This window comes from Lactuca virosa, chromosome 5 (genome assembly GCF_052849685.1).
Source record: "Lactuca virosa cultivar CGN04683 chromosome 5, Lactuca_virosa_CGN04683_v6, whole genome shotgun sequence".
Taxonomy (NCBI): Eukaryota; Viridiplantae; Streptophyta; class Magnoliopsida; order Asterales; family Asteraceae; genus Lactuca; species Lactuca virosa.
In genome coordinates, this window is record NC_136430.1 from 95,413,252 (window position 1) to 95,428,958 (window position 15,707).

Sequence of the window (15,707 nt, forward strand, 5' to 3'; positions counted from 1 at the left end):
TTTAGATCATACCTTTCAATGGTTACAAGAGTTCTTTGATCTTCAAGAAGCTTAGTGTCACACCTCTAATGGCTCACAAACATCAAGAGCAAGAGAATGATGAAGAGGAGAGAGGATGAGAGGCACCAAAACGTCTAAGAACCCTTAGGGATTACTTCCACATGTTTTTGGGGCCTTAGGCTATTAGGGTTTTCAACCAGGAAACCCTAATCTGACTGCTTGGGCCCTAAGCAGCCCATGGACTCCCTCCTTAGAGGCCTTGGACGAATTCTAATGGGTTTCCCCATAGATTTCGTCCACTTTAACTTCTATGGAGTCCATTAGCCCAATCTATGCAATTATCTGATAATTACAGTATCAGTCCCCTTTATTTAATTAATCTCTTTTAACCACAAAATTAATTCTTATTAATTCTAGACTAATATTAATTAAAAAATATGATTTTTCTTTTAATATATTATTCATATAATATATTAATAAATCATAATTAATCCTCTTTCTCCTTAGTTCATCCTATCAGTTGCTATGGTGAAGGCAACCCAAAAGGACCATGCTCGTAATCGGGTCAAGTACATACCAAAATAGTTATGGGCTTAGACACCTAATCCAACACTTATTAGTGTAGGTTGTTATGTCCGAACCAAACATAGTAAGACCCCACAGCTCTTGCTCGAGCTTCTTAATTTCACCATGCGGACAGTACTCCCGCATCAGCATTGTCTTCAAATTCTCCCAACTTATTGAGTTAGCCACTGCTAAGGTCAGTGACTTAACGTGGCCGTTCCACCATGTTAGGGCTCTATCAACAAAAGTACAGACAACGAATTTAACTTTGCTACCCTCTGGGCAGGAGCAGATCTTGAAGACTGCCTCTGTTTTCTCAATCTATCGCCTTAATGCCATAACTCCTCCAGTCCCGTTAAAGGTCTTGGGTTTAGCGTTTGAAAAGTCTTTGTAGGTATACTCCCGTGAGTGCATGTGACTCTGACAGTGGTTGGAGGGATGCGCACCAACTCCTGATCCACTAGTGCCAATGATGTTTATATGAGACATAACAGTGCAACAGCTTCCTTGACCGCCGCCTGAAACATGTCAGCGTCAAATTGAGGCGGTGGTGGTGGATGTGGTGTTGGCGTTTCATTAACATTGACACGCTTTGGGTTTCTCCGTGGAGGAATCTTTCCCTATAAGAAATAAAAGATGAAGAGACAGTCAAATATAAAGAATGAACATGAATATGATATCTCTGAACTAAAACACTTAGTTCAGTATGAATCTTGTAAAGAATTGGAAATAGAAGTCTACTACAAGTACAACTTGCAACAGGATAATATGAATTTGAGTGGTTATTTTTCAAAGAGTATGAAAATGCATGTCGATTGTATTGGTATATTGAATACATAAAGTCTGGAAAACATGACCCTAAACAGGTCTACAATACACCAAAATACTGGGAAAACATCGACATCAAACCGACCTACCGAAAATGAAATTTCCGCGGTCGTACTGAAAAACATGAAAAATAACCCTAGAACATATCCGAAGACTTGAACTATAACCAAAAGAGTAAACAGAGGGCAAGTAGAGTATAATCTACTTCCTACTAGGTCCGGCCCTGGATTTGGCTAACTGGCCTTCTATTTCGTACATACGCCTGTCTTGTGGTATTTTTCGTTCTCATAGTTCTCTAACTTTGGCTTGGGATGCCGCCAGTTCTCTCAGCAAGAAATTAGTATGATCCCTTGTTGCATAATGATTGTCTTCTAAGTTACGAATGCGAATGGTGTTGACTCCAGTAGTAGCATCAACTTGCATGACTCGGTCGATAGCAGCTCTTCCTTATTCATCGTTATGCGCCACACGACGAACTAACACTGGGAGGGCTCTGTCTGCTGAGCCTCCTGTGTCCAGATTGTAGAAGCTTCGGTCTCCTTGATAAGGATGGTTCTGACCCTGTTCGTTACTCCATCTGTCTAAGTTTATTGCCCACAGAGGCGTCGGGCCTTGGAATTTTTGTCGTGGATTGGGATTCTGAACAACTGGTGGTGGATTATAGGCTTCTGATTCTGAATCAGTATCTTCAGGAAAATTTTCTGCGAAATCGTCATCTAAAGGAATTTCAGGATTCTCTTCTGGCTCTTCATCGAGCCATCCTCCATTTTCTTGATCGGGAAAGTACGGGTCTCCAGGTAGATGAAATCTAGCCATTGTTATCTAATCGAGAATATGGATATAAGAGACATAGAATATAATTAGTAACGATAAATTGTAAATACAAGTTTCTACGAGAGAAACTTACAGTTAACAAGTAATGTATTTTGTATGGTATAACTCCTACTGGGTCCATCTATAATTACAAGGTATATACCAATTATATATAACATGAGTCTAATAGACCTTCGAATAAATGATTCTATCCTACCCCCACATCCAAACAAGGAAAAGGGAAGTTAAGCTAAATCACACATTCTAAGTCTATATATAACCTTAATTATATATAACTGTAATATATATACTTAGTATTTATAGATCTACCTGCAGTAGTCATTTGTTTTCATGTAGTTTGTTCTTAGTATACAGTGCCTAAAATACTCCTGTAGTATTTTAACTTTATGTTATGTTGTAAAGTTCTTCTGTATATGTATAGTTGGTAAGTTTTAGACTTGTTGCAACACTACCTTCACTCCCAAACACATGTTGGTCATATCTCAAACCAATATAGTTGATCAGGCTATATTAATCCCATATATAATTACATAACTGCCTAGGTTTGACTGCGGTGTTCAACATCCAAATACTTTTATGTTGTTACGACTATGATATTGTTCTTTTATGTATGAGTGTTAGTATACTTGTAAAAATACTTCAATTTTAAAAGTCTACTTGTAGTCAGAGCTCTCAGCCCCAATGTATTTATAGTTTGTATATCTTTTATGGATTGATATACTGAGTTCACTATAAACAATGCTCTGATACCAATCTGTCACACCCCCAAACCAGACGGCGGAAACTTCCGGGGGTGGATGACTTTATTTGTAGTATCACAAAACATGTGTTATAGTAATCAAAGTAAAAATAACCATTGCATTAATAAATACAAGTTTTTATATGTGTCCAATCAATGTATATTGACACCAATATAGTTATACAAAAGAAGAAGACATGACTCAAAATAGCTCCATCTTCTCAAAAGCTCGGGGAGTACCTGCTTACTGATTCCCTGAGAATACAAGTAATTAGAAAAGAGAGAGTATCAACATAAAGTTGAGTGAGTGCATAAGTATTTATGTTTGAAAGTATGTTTTCTGTTTTCTTGAATATGTAAGTTGTTCCAGAAAATCCTATATTTTCTGCTGTATATGAAAAGTAGTTTTAATCTCATAAAACCGTTCTATTGTAAATCAATGTTCTGTTTTTGTATTCCTTTGTAAAATTGTAAAGTGAGTGTGCCTGGGTCTACCAGCTGTTGTTGTAATTTAACACATTGAAAATGTACTCATGTTGAGTTAATTATACACTAATGTATTGTTAATCTCTTTCTAATGAGTTATTATAACCATACTAAGACTAGATGGCCTGAAATAAACGCTTTGAAGGCGTCAAAACTGTTGATAACAATTGTCACTCATAGGCATGTATGCCCGACTGTAGCTAGCAGCCCGAGTGCAGGGTTGTCAATCCCAATATAGATCTATACACACTTGTTTCGATCCCAAACTGCAGATTCTGGTTATAATTTCAGGACTTTAACTGTGTTGTTTAAGTGAATTAAATAACGTGAATCTATTGACTCATAAAAAGCATATAGAGGTTACATGCATAATAATAATGAAAACCCAATTATTTTGAAATAAATGATTGATAGTATGTTCCTTATTTAGTATACTTGGAATGTATTTTTAAGTTGTATACTCATGTTTAGTTTTGAATCTAACCCTTATTCTTGTAAAACGGTGTACTCTAGTATACTTGACTCGTGAATTACAGTTCTTGAATCATAAATTATACCTATTATAATTTATATGTACTATCTGTATTGATACTAACTGTTCATGAATGCAACCCATTGCTCAACATGTTACAGAGGGTATTTGAACTAAACGAAATAACTTTTATATTTATATACATATACAAATATATATAAGTAAAATTTAAATGACATTCGGACAAATAACCGATACTATAAACCCACATCCAAACAAGGAAATGGAACAAAAGTGAGTTATCAATCCTAAGCCTTTTAAATCTTATTTATATAATATATATATATATATATATATATATATATATATATATATATATATATATATATATATATATATATATATATGATTTTTGGGGAAAAAATATAAGTTTATAAAATCATTTAAAGAATTTAACATTTTGAAATACTTTTGGTGACATGATGTCATTTTAACACAATTTTGAAACCATTTGATTTGATAATAACTGAAATCTATTTTGGTAAGATGTTTTGAAATCATTTGTTTGTAACACAAAATCCTTGTGTTAGACTTGTATTCCCCCCCCCCCCTTAAAACAGTGAAAACTATGAAAATACGGGGGTATGAACTCACATTTTGGAGGGTGATTCTAATGATGATTTGATATAGGATGTTTAGTTCCACAAGTGTAATCCCGTAGCAAAAACAAGTCCTACATAGTGATTTTTATAGCATATATGCAACCAATTAGCTAATATAATCATAGGAATGATTAGAAACTGGACCAATTTGTAAGTATAACTTACAAATAGGAGTGTTAGAAGCCAAAATGGAAGCTGATAGGTGTTCACGGCCAGGAGGGGTGTTCATGGCCCAAGACTCATGAAGGGTTCACGGCCCTAAAGGTGTTCACGACCCTGAGTTCTAAATGAATAATGAACACTTGATGATGTTGGGTTTTGAGCATTCTAACACTCCTATGGTGTACATGCAACCCTATAAACCTTGGATCTATGTTTTCTCTATTATACATGCAAATAAGAACTTTCCAAGTCTTTAATCCTAACTGGCATACTATGAGGCAACTATACTACAAAGACTAGTTAGATGACATACCTTTTTGGTGTAGCTTGATGTCTTCAAGCTTTAAGAGCTTAGCCCCAATAGTGTGGAAGCCTCAAGTGGAATCACAAATCACCAAAACACCTTGGAAGATTTTGAGAATAAAAATACTTTTGTTCTCTCTAGTGAAATCGGCTAGCCCTCTTAGTGTACCCACACTAGTGCCAATTTCACCAACCAAGGACATCTTTATATAGTGTGGAGACTAGGGTTAAACCCATGACCTTTCATTTCATATGATCCATGGGTTACACACTCCATGGACTATCCATGAAAGCTTAGCCCAAGCTAAATGCACTTGGCCCATTCCATATATATAAGAGTCCATATTTAATTAGTTCATTTTGATCACTTAATTAATTCTAAATTAAGTCTTGATCAATACTAATTAAATAATATGATTCCATATTAATATATTAGAACTTATAATATATTAATATAAATCATAAATATACTATTCTCAAAAGACTATCCATATAAATTGTGTCGGTGAAGTGCAACCCAAATGGACCATGCCGGGTCGGGTCAAGTACGTACCAAATATAGTTATGGACTTAGACATTAATCCAACAGTCTCCCACTTGGATAAGTCTAAAACTATTATTGAGTATGACTTCAAAACCTAACTGGCAATCGTAGCTTTTAAAGCCGCTGTCGAACTCTGACCTTGTGAATGACTTGTCCATTAGATAAGGGATCATATATTCCTCCATTCTAGATATCATATGGACTGAGACATGGATTATAATCATTCTCTCTGTCCATTTATTGTTTCCCGATTTCCGATTTATGACGACTGACTGATTGAACAAATCAAATCAGTCCTGGCTTGGCTAAGCACTCATGTGTCATCATTAAATCATCGAGGGGCCCACAGATATCGCTTTTATCCCGAAGGTAAAAGGAACGGATAAACTTCGACTCATATGGCTTGTTCTGCTACTTGTTGAATCATACACAAAGGCACGTTTTATAACATCGAGTTACCAATGCGTTTTCATGCAATCAATGTACTATCAACTCATAGTAATAACTCATATCTCTAGGTTTGAAGAATATAAGATATTATCGTCTCATGATCACTCGTGATAAAATCCATGAAGTGATTCAAATGAGCGCGGGTTCAATCCAATACTCAGAACTTATGAGCACTCATGAGTGTTGTAGCACAACTTTGTCCACCAACTTGGACCTCTACAAGCCAACCCATGACAGTCTTGATTCATATCTACATCCAACATATGACCGACTGTGGATGGTTTGAATAACTTAGTCATTCCGAAAGAATAACCTAGTTATTATGGAAGTCAAAACATGCAAAGTGAAACACAAGAATAAATGAATCTAATATGGTATCAAAACCTATGAATATAAATAAAACTCTTTCTATTTATCACCATACTGATTACTCATTATTCATTGTTTCGGTTTTATCAACTTTATACTTGAATTAAAAACACTAGTTGTCCCATGCTCCAAGCATGTACACTATGTTTTTTTCTAAACAATAGCTTTGCCATACACCAAGTATGAACTCTATGTTTGTCTATGATCCTTTTCTTTGTGAATTAGATCAATTGAACATAATTTCAATGATTCTCTTTTCACACTCCCAATTCCTTGTCTTAAATGTAAGAATTCCAAATTCCTATCATTTATCGAAATCTGTTTAGATTTTAAACTTATATGCACTGTTCCTCTTGTAATGATTATGCACAAACCCACAAAGGCTTGGCAACAATCATTACAGAGTATCCCAATGGAGAGCAATTCCATGGAAACGATGTCTCAGATTCAAAGCGCATTGCTTTGAACATGCTTCTTGCATTAAGTTTCTTTAACCTTACACAGATTGCTTCCACCTATGAAGACAACTCTATATTCCCATTTTGACTACCACATCTGAACAAAAGTTGCCTCTTTTTCAGACTATGTCAATATGGTCCTTCCAAAAATTAACACTATACTTCCAACTGTCCCTGAGCAACCAATCTTTGGTAAACCTTAGATTGTCCTCGACAATTGCTTAATCACTTTAGTCATATCCAATTCTCGACATTTTCCTCCTTAACGCCCCAAGGCATTTGGAAAATTCAGAAAGGATAAATATTATAGCACATGTAATCGATCTTGTACACAAAGTAAATGGGACACGATTCATGATGTTTCACATAAAGACATGGTTCTAGACCAGTCTTTTGCCATAATATTTTTTTTTGTTTGCCATATTCTCAAAATTTGACTATGAAGAGGGATGTCGTAATCACAATCGAATTTTGAGAACGCAATCTATAGAATTTTCTTAAGTTGAACCAAACCAACATAAAATTCATATATATATTCTTGAATAAGATGATTAAAATCTCAATCTAAGCCTTTTAGAATTGAAATGAAGTATAATTTCCTCTCCCTTAATTATAGCAAAACAACTTTTTCAACCCCTGCAACCTCACGAATTGAAACTTTTGTTTTCTATAATTAACATTGCTAACGTGCAATACTTATCATAATTATCATGCTCCCACAAACATGATGATTATTAGCATAACACTTATGCTCCCACTAGCTTTGACATGTATCCAGAAAACAACTGGACCTCTAGAAGTCAATACTTTATTGACATTCTTACCAAAGTTCAGATTTCTGATACTAGATTGCTTTGATAAGACTTTATCAAAATCATACACCTTATCTTAGATAGCTCACATGTGTGTCTAAACAATTTCAGAACTATGAAAAGGGATGTCGTAATCATAGTCTCAATTGTTTAGACCTTTTTCCATTTCTCATAAGTCAATGTTAGTGTGCCGGTTAACCACGCACGCTCCACTAACGACTTTGAGAACTACAAATATCACAATTGAGAACTAGTGTTAATTTTCCAAAGTTGAAAATTCTCATTCATCATACTATACAACTTGCATGATTCCAAGTTTCTATCCAACTGAAACTTGGGTGATGAGAATCTTTCCTTATTTGGTAAATTTGGACACTACCACAAATGAAAGAATCAAATTCATATTTCCACTCTTGCTCTTAATGGAATCTTATAAGCAACAAAGATTTTCACAAATGCCATTGTAAGGATATTTTAAAATAAATAAAATCAAAAATTTTCCTTTTATTTTAAAAACGTGGCGGAAAAAACTATCCTTACAGTGCAAAAGCACATGAAAACTTTGTTGTTATCTATTCCTAAGCAATATATCATAACTCCTAAGAAGTAGCTCAAGAATCCGATCTTCAAACTATGCGATAGAAATCCATCTACGCGATCAGATTCAGCATATTCTTTCTTTAAGTTTCTTCACTTTTCTTTGATTCTTCAAACATCAACATGTGACCCAGTCACATCATGTAATAAGAATCCCCAAGTAGGAACTTAATAGAGTTAGACAATGGACTTTACCTGAAGTAGAGTCAAACTTATTGACTTTAACATCCTTAGGTAAATTTGGCAACTTCGCAACCAATGCCCCTTCCTTTGGCAATGGACCCTTGATAATGGGACTATCTAAGACTTAGCCTCTCTCTTTACCATTTGGTCAACCGAGTTGACTATGGCCGATCCCTTTCCATTGGGAAGAGAGAGCTTTAGTGGATATCCAATGTCATCATTGTCAATGTCCATAAAGTTTTAGGAAGTTGATCTTAGCAAATAGATAAGATCATTAAGGGTCTTGTCATAGTCTGTTTCATAGAAGTCCCAAAGGAACTCACTATGTGACTTAGAAAGTAGTTGAGCCACCAACTTTCTCAAGACTTTGACACCCAACTCTCCCGGCTTGTCAATATGTGACTACATCTCCAAGATGTGATCACACATAGACCTTTGCTTCCCAATAGGGCTTGAGTGACCTTAAACTTTTCAAGAACTTGTGGGTTAGGGAGAATAATTGGAGGAGGTGGAGGAAGTGAAGTTCCAAGAGATTTGGGATGATCATAGATGTCTGAACTAGACATCTTTTGGGAGATATTCAAGATAGTTGATTTAAAGTCCTTAATATAACATCCAATATGAAATATTAAGGCTAGGACCCAACACAATATTTTATAACTTGGAAGAGGGATGCCGTAATCCAAGCAATAGAATATTTGAAGGTAGGTGAATGACGATTCACCAATTTCCACCAAGATAAACGAAATGTATTATTAGGTTTTAATTGGTTTTGAAACTCCTAGATTCTTTTGAGATTCATTGAACTTTTCAAAGGCATGTTTCAATCTCGAGTGTGCCCTTCAGGTTTTGTGATTGGGATGCCGAGGATCACAAAACAAGGTGTGAAGTAAACATGCAAATTACTTGGTACCCTTAAGTGTTTACCCCTCAATCGATGTGCCGGTTAACCACACACGCTCCATCGATACTATGATAAACATTAAGTTACCCTTTGCCTACCTTGTTAAATACGAGTTAGTGTGCCGGTTAACCACACACGCTCCACTAACCGACTTAAACAAAGTGCAAAGTGTACTTTCATGGATTAGCACCTTAGTCACATTTTCCTAAGTAACTAAGATTGGGTATTTATAAAAGGTTTAGTTACTTAGTATTTATCATTAATACTTTTAATGAAGGGAGAATTTATAGTCTTTGTCCTACCCGTTCGGCTAACGACCCTCCACCAGTCAAGGAAGCGGTGGGTGAGAGTGGACACCCATTAATACGCCATTTTATAGGCAGTAACCTTATACCCCCCTTATAGACCGGCTTCGTGAATGAGGCCTACTAACGGTAAGACTGACTTGCTCTTATACATATCTATATTATTAACTTATAATATTATAAAGTATAAGGATTGAATTTTAACTTTTAAAATTCTAAGGGCTAAACTTGTAATTAAAGTATTCATAAGAGAAAACTTTTCAAATTCCAAAACTTGAGGGCAAGTTTTTGAAAATATTCAAAACTAATTAATTCCATAACTTATGTGTTTAAAGTAGTTTTAATTAAAAAACTCTTCAAGTTCCATAACTTGAGGACAAGTTATGGAAGACTTTAAACTAATAAAAGAATGTAACTTTTCTTTATTTTTGTAACTTATGGAACTAATTAAGGTTACACATTTTATTAATTAATGAAGTGACTCTTGAACCTCCATAACTTGAGGACAAGTTATGGAGTCATAAAACCATTCAATGAAGACAAGACTCTTTATTTTGTAACCCTTGCCAACTTTTATGAGTTTTAAAAAACTTTAATGTGACTTTTCATGTAACTTGAGGACAAGTTACACAAACACATTTTAGAATCATCTCTTAGATTAAAATGGATTGAAAACAACAATTTCTAATAATTTTTCTATTAATCTAAGCAACTCATAAGAACAAGACAATTTAATCAAACTTTTTCATGTAATTAGACTAACCATTAAACTAATACAAAACATGAATCTATTGACAGTTATCTTTGAAATTGGATTAGAATGAACATTACGACATCAAAAACAGGTTTATTGGTTCAAAAACAGCTTATGGTAATGTTCCTAGTCCATTTCTAGCCAAAAAAACTCGAAGATATGCTGTCAGGGGCTCCTACTCGTCGAGTGTATGAACCTACTCGACGAGTAGGATGATTTTCTTCATGGACTCGGCGAGTTCATCAGTGGACTCGGCGAGTCCAGTGCCCTGACAGCCCGGAAATCGACTTTTTCAGCATTTTTCAGCACTTTGCATCAAGTATAATTGAAAACAAGCCTAGGCTCTGATACCACTGTTGGGTTTTGAGCATTCTAACACTCCTATGGTGTACATGCAACCCTATAAACCTTGGATCTATGTTTTCTCTATTATACATGCAAATAAGAACTTTCCAAGGCGTTAATCCTAACTAGCATACTATGAGGCAACTATACTACAAAGACTAGTTAGATGACATACCTTTTTGGTGTAGCTTGATGTCTTCAAGCTTTAAGAGCTTAGCCCCAATAGTGTGGAAGCCTCAAGTGGAATGACAAATCACCAAAACACCTTGGAAGACTTTGAGAATAAGAATACTTTTGTTCTCTCTAGTGAAATCAGCTAGCCCTCTTAGTGTACCCACACTAGTGCCAATTTCACCAACCAAGGACATCTTTATATAGTGTGGAGACTAGGGTTAAACCCATGACCTTTCATTTCATATGATCCATGGGTTACACACTCCATGGACTATCCATGAAAGCTTAGCCCAAGCTAAATGAACTTGGCCCATTCCATATATATAAGAGTCCATATTTAATTAGTTCATTTTGATCACTTAATTAATTCTAAATTAAGTCTTGATCAATACTAATTAAATAATATGATTCCATATTAATATATTAGAACTTATAATATATTAATATAAATCATAAATATACTATTCTCAAAAGACTATCCATATAAATTGTGTCGGTGAAGTGCAACCCAAATGGACCATGCCGGGTCAGGTCAAGTACATACCAAATATAGTTATGGACTTAGACATTAATCCAACAGATGATCCTAAGCACGTTTCTAAGAAGATTCAAAGGTTTTCTGATGGGTGTTCTTCGTGTTCTTCGCATGTTCTTTGTGTAAACTGTTTGATCTTGTGAAAAACTAGTGACTATCACTTGAAATGATAAGAAAGGATGATCCTAGCATGTTCTTGAGGAGAGGGGATGTTCTTGCTTGATGATACTTGAGAGAAAAGATTGTAATTATGCTTGAAAGTGAAGAAAATAAGTAAAAAGTCGGCTGAAATCCTTATATATGCGAGGGTTCAAGGTCCGAGGGTTCACGGCCGTGAACCTCGTATACGGTCCGAATTCGGCTACGGCCGAGAAGTGTTTACGGCTGCGAGGGTTCACGGTCCGAGGAGTTCACAGCCGTGAACCTTTTGCGGCCCGAAGTGTGGTCTGAAGGGAAAAGAAAGAAAAAGAATGCGAAGTTTCTCGACTCTTATAATTCCCTTCTTGAACAAATAACACTTATAAAACATCATTCTAACTTATTTAAGATAAAATAAGATTTAAGTTGACTTTAGTAGACCCAAGTTTGACTTTGATTAACTATGGTTGACTTTACATATAGAAAATAACGGGATGTTACATTTAGGGTTATTGTATTTCAGAAGTGCTATAATGCCAAAATGGTCCTGCCCTCCGGTGTTTCATGTCTGCCCCCTGTCTGTACATAGTGGTTGAAAAGTATTCTTTAACACTTATAAAACAATATCGCTCGTAAATAGTCGCAATAAATATTAGACTAAAATCAAGCGGTAATGATACTAGGTTTCATCGAAGTAAAATAGAATTGTTAGAAGCAAAGCGTTGCCCGAGTTTGGAATCATCACTTTAACAAGTGAGAGCATAGTTACTTTCATCTTACACATAGATATGAAGTATTTAAAATAAATTACGTGCTATGTGTGCATATTATCTGTGTTCGTGATATCTATGCTAGATGAACGATTTATACATGTTTACGTGATTTAAATTGTACATGTATTTTTATACTTATAAATATATATTGGGTAGCAACGGGTGTTGAGAGATAGGTGATCGTAGAATGGTGATGAGAATTAGGTGATGATAAATAGGTGATGATAAATAGGCGGTGTGAGATGAGAGGAGATACCATTACCTTGATTGACGATGTGGCGATGTAGTCATCTACGAGAGTACAGGTGGCGACCACAGACTATTCTAGACGGTCATGTGGAAACACCAGCAGGCTCATAACCTGTAGGTGATGAATTACAGGTTCAGGCGATGCTGTAACTACGTATTCAGGCGATGATACTCTAACCCTTACTATGAATTACGAGTTCAGGCGATCTTGTAACTACGTATTCATGCGATGATACCCTAACCCTTATTAGACACGTATTGAGGGAGTAATCCCCAAATCAGTACTGTCTATGCAATGTAGGTGATGATCCGTAGGAAAAGTCCTTAGGAACAAACATATAAGGAAATGGGATGTAAAGAGACGAGAGGTAAATACAATATAGGAGATGACCCTTAAGATAAATATTTAGGGAAGATTAAATGAAGAAAATGGGGATGGGTAATCGGGTTAATTGTTTGAGATGAATTATGTGAAGAAACAAATTAACTATATTATTGTGGGTTGAAAACCCTATGTACTCACCGGGTTTCCCAACCTGACCCACTCAGTTTATTTGTATCACAGGTGTCGATACGAAGCTACATTACACTGAGAGATTAAAGGAGATGTAAATCACTAGTGTAAATGAATGTAAGGTTTGTTTATGCTTGTGTTTCTGTATTGACGATGACATCTGTCACACCTTCAAACCGAAACGGCAGAATAGTTCAGGGGCAGAGGACGTCATGTACAGTATCATAACAGTTGTATAATAGTAATCAAAGCAAACACAACCATTACATTGATAAAGTGTTGTTTTTACAGATGTTCATAACATAAGCTTCGTCTTCTCAAAACCCGCGGGTGTACCTGTCTACTGATTCCCTGAGAATACAAGTGATTTTGAAAGTGTATCAACATTTAAGTTGGTGAGTTCATAAGCATGTTTATATTTTAAATCCGTCTGGTGTTCTTTGAAAGTGAAAGTAAGTTTTCCCAAGAAAATCGTATATTTTCTGTTGTAATGTTATTGTACCTTAAGATAGTATAATGTAGTTATGTTTCATATAAAACCATGAAAAGTATGTTTTCTCTGCACTGAAATAGTATCCTATATTTGTACTTGCATAAAAACTCTGTAATTGTAAGTACCTGGGTTCACTAGTTGTTTTGTAAAATACTGTGTTGTAGTTTCATTAATAATAAAACTATGTGAAGTTCTTTACTTATTCATACACTAATCGTGTTGTTCAATACCAAATTATGAGTTATTATAACCATAGTTGATGACCTAGGTTGGCCTGAAACGACGTTTTTCAGGCGTCGGAATCGATATGACATTTGTCACCCTAGGTCTGCCGGCCTAACTGTAGCTAACAGTTAAGGTGCGGATTCTCAATCCCGTAAAGATCTATACACAAATTCATGCTCTCCCTCTAGGAGACTCTTGTTATAATTTCAGGGCTTCGTTGGTACTTAGGTAAGTACTTCAAGGGTGTCTCACAAAGCTATACTGACGGTTACGTGTAGAATAATTGAAAATCCTTTGTGTTAAATAACTGTTTATATGAACCATAAACTATACTTAATATAGTTTATATGTTTATTACTGTAATAAAACTTGTACTTAGTAAGATAGTATTTATGTTCCACAAACTATACCAATTATAGTTTATATGTTCGTTTGTATTGTATCTCTGTATTTAGTAATAATGATATAAGTGTTCCATAAACTATACCTATTATAGTTTATAAGTATGTTCTTGTATCGTTTCATGAATTAGTAGAATAGTAAGGATGCTCCATAAACTATACATATTGAAGTTTATAAGTGTGTTCCATTTTGTAATGTAAATATTTTGAAAATTTTCCTTTGCTCAGCATGTTACAAAGGTTTAAGGATTTGTACTCGTATATATATATATATATATATATATATATATATATATATATATATATATATATATATATATATATATATATATATATATATATATATATATATATATATATATATATATATATATATATATATAAAATTGAAATTAAAAACACAGTAGGACAAGTGAATTTTCCCTAAGTCCACAACCAAACAAGGAACAGGAGTTAAGGCAAAAACACCAGTCCTAAGCCTGTTGAATCTCATTATATATATATATATATATATATATATATATATATATATATATATATATATATATATATATATACGTATATATATATGTATATATATATATATATAATTATATATATATATATATATATATAATTATGTTTTGATAAAAACAATAGTTGAAACTGTCGAACTAATTTAGAATAATCTAAAACAGTCTAAAATAATTTGAAAACGATTGAAAGTTTACACAAAATTAATTGTGTTGTGCTTGTACTCCGTCCCTAAAAACATGGAAAAAGTAGTGAAAACGTAGGGGTATGAACTCACCTCTAGTGCGCGTTCGTGTTCGGATAGCAAACAGTAGAGACGATCCTCGGGCTAGCGTATGTGAGAGTAGCGTTATCCTAAAAATAATTATATTCGACGTCATATTTAAATTAATAAGATATTAATTTAAATAATAGATTAAATAATGATTTAGATAATAATTAAAGTGTTAGACAACACTTTAATTATATAAGGAATACATACAAAATTATTTGGAATTATTTGAAGTGTCCTTGACGTTTCGGTGCAAAAGGGGAGTTTTCGGTGGGCTTGGGGAGTTTTCGGTGTGTTCTTGGGTGGAAACTTAAAGATTTGAAGATATTGATGAATGTTCTTGGTGTTCTTGGTGAAAATAAGAAAATTTGGGTAGAAATGTCTTGAATATATGCTGTTTACAAATGATACTTGAGAGAAAAATGGGAAGTGTTCACGGTTGGGAATTTGAGAAATGAATTCGGTTCAAGGTTGAAACTAAATATATAGGGGTAGTTTACGGTCCATAATGGGCCTTGGCTTTTGGGTTTTCGGTCCTTAATGGACTTTACAATGGGATTTCGGTCACAAATGGGGTGATTTCGGTCATCCTCAACCGAAAACCCCTTGTTCATTTAATCTTCAACCGAAAACTCAACTTGGATTTGATT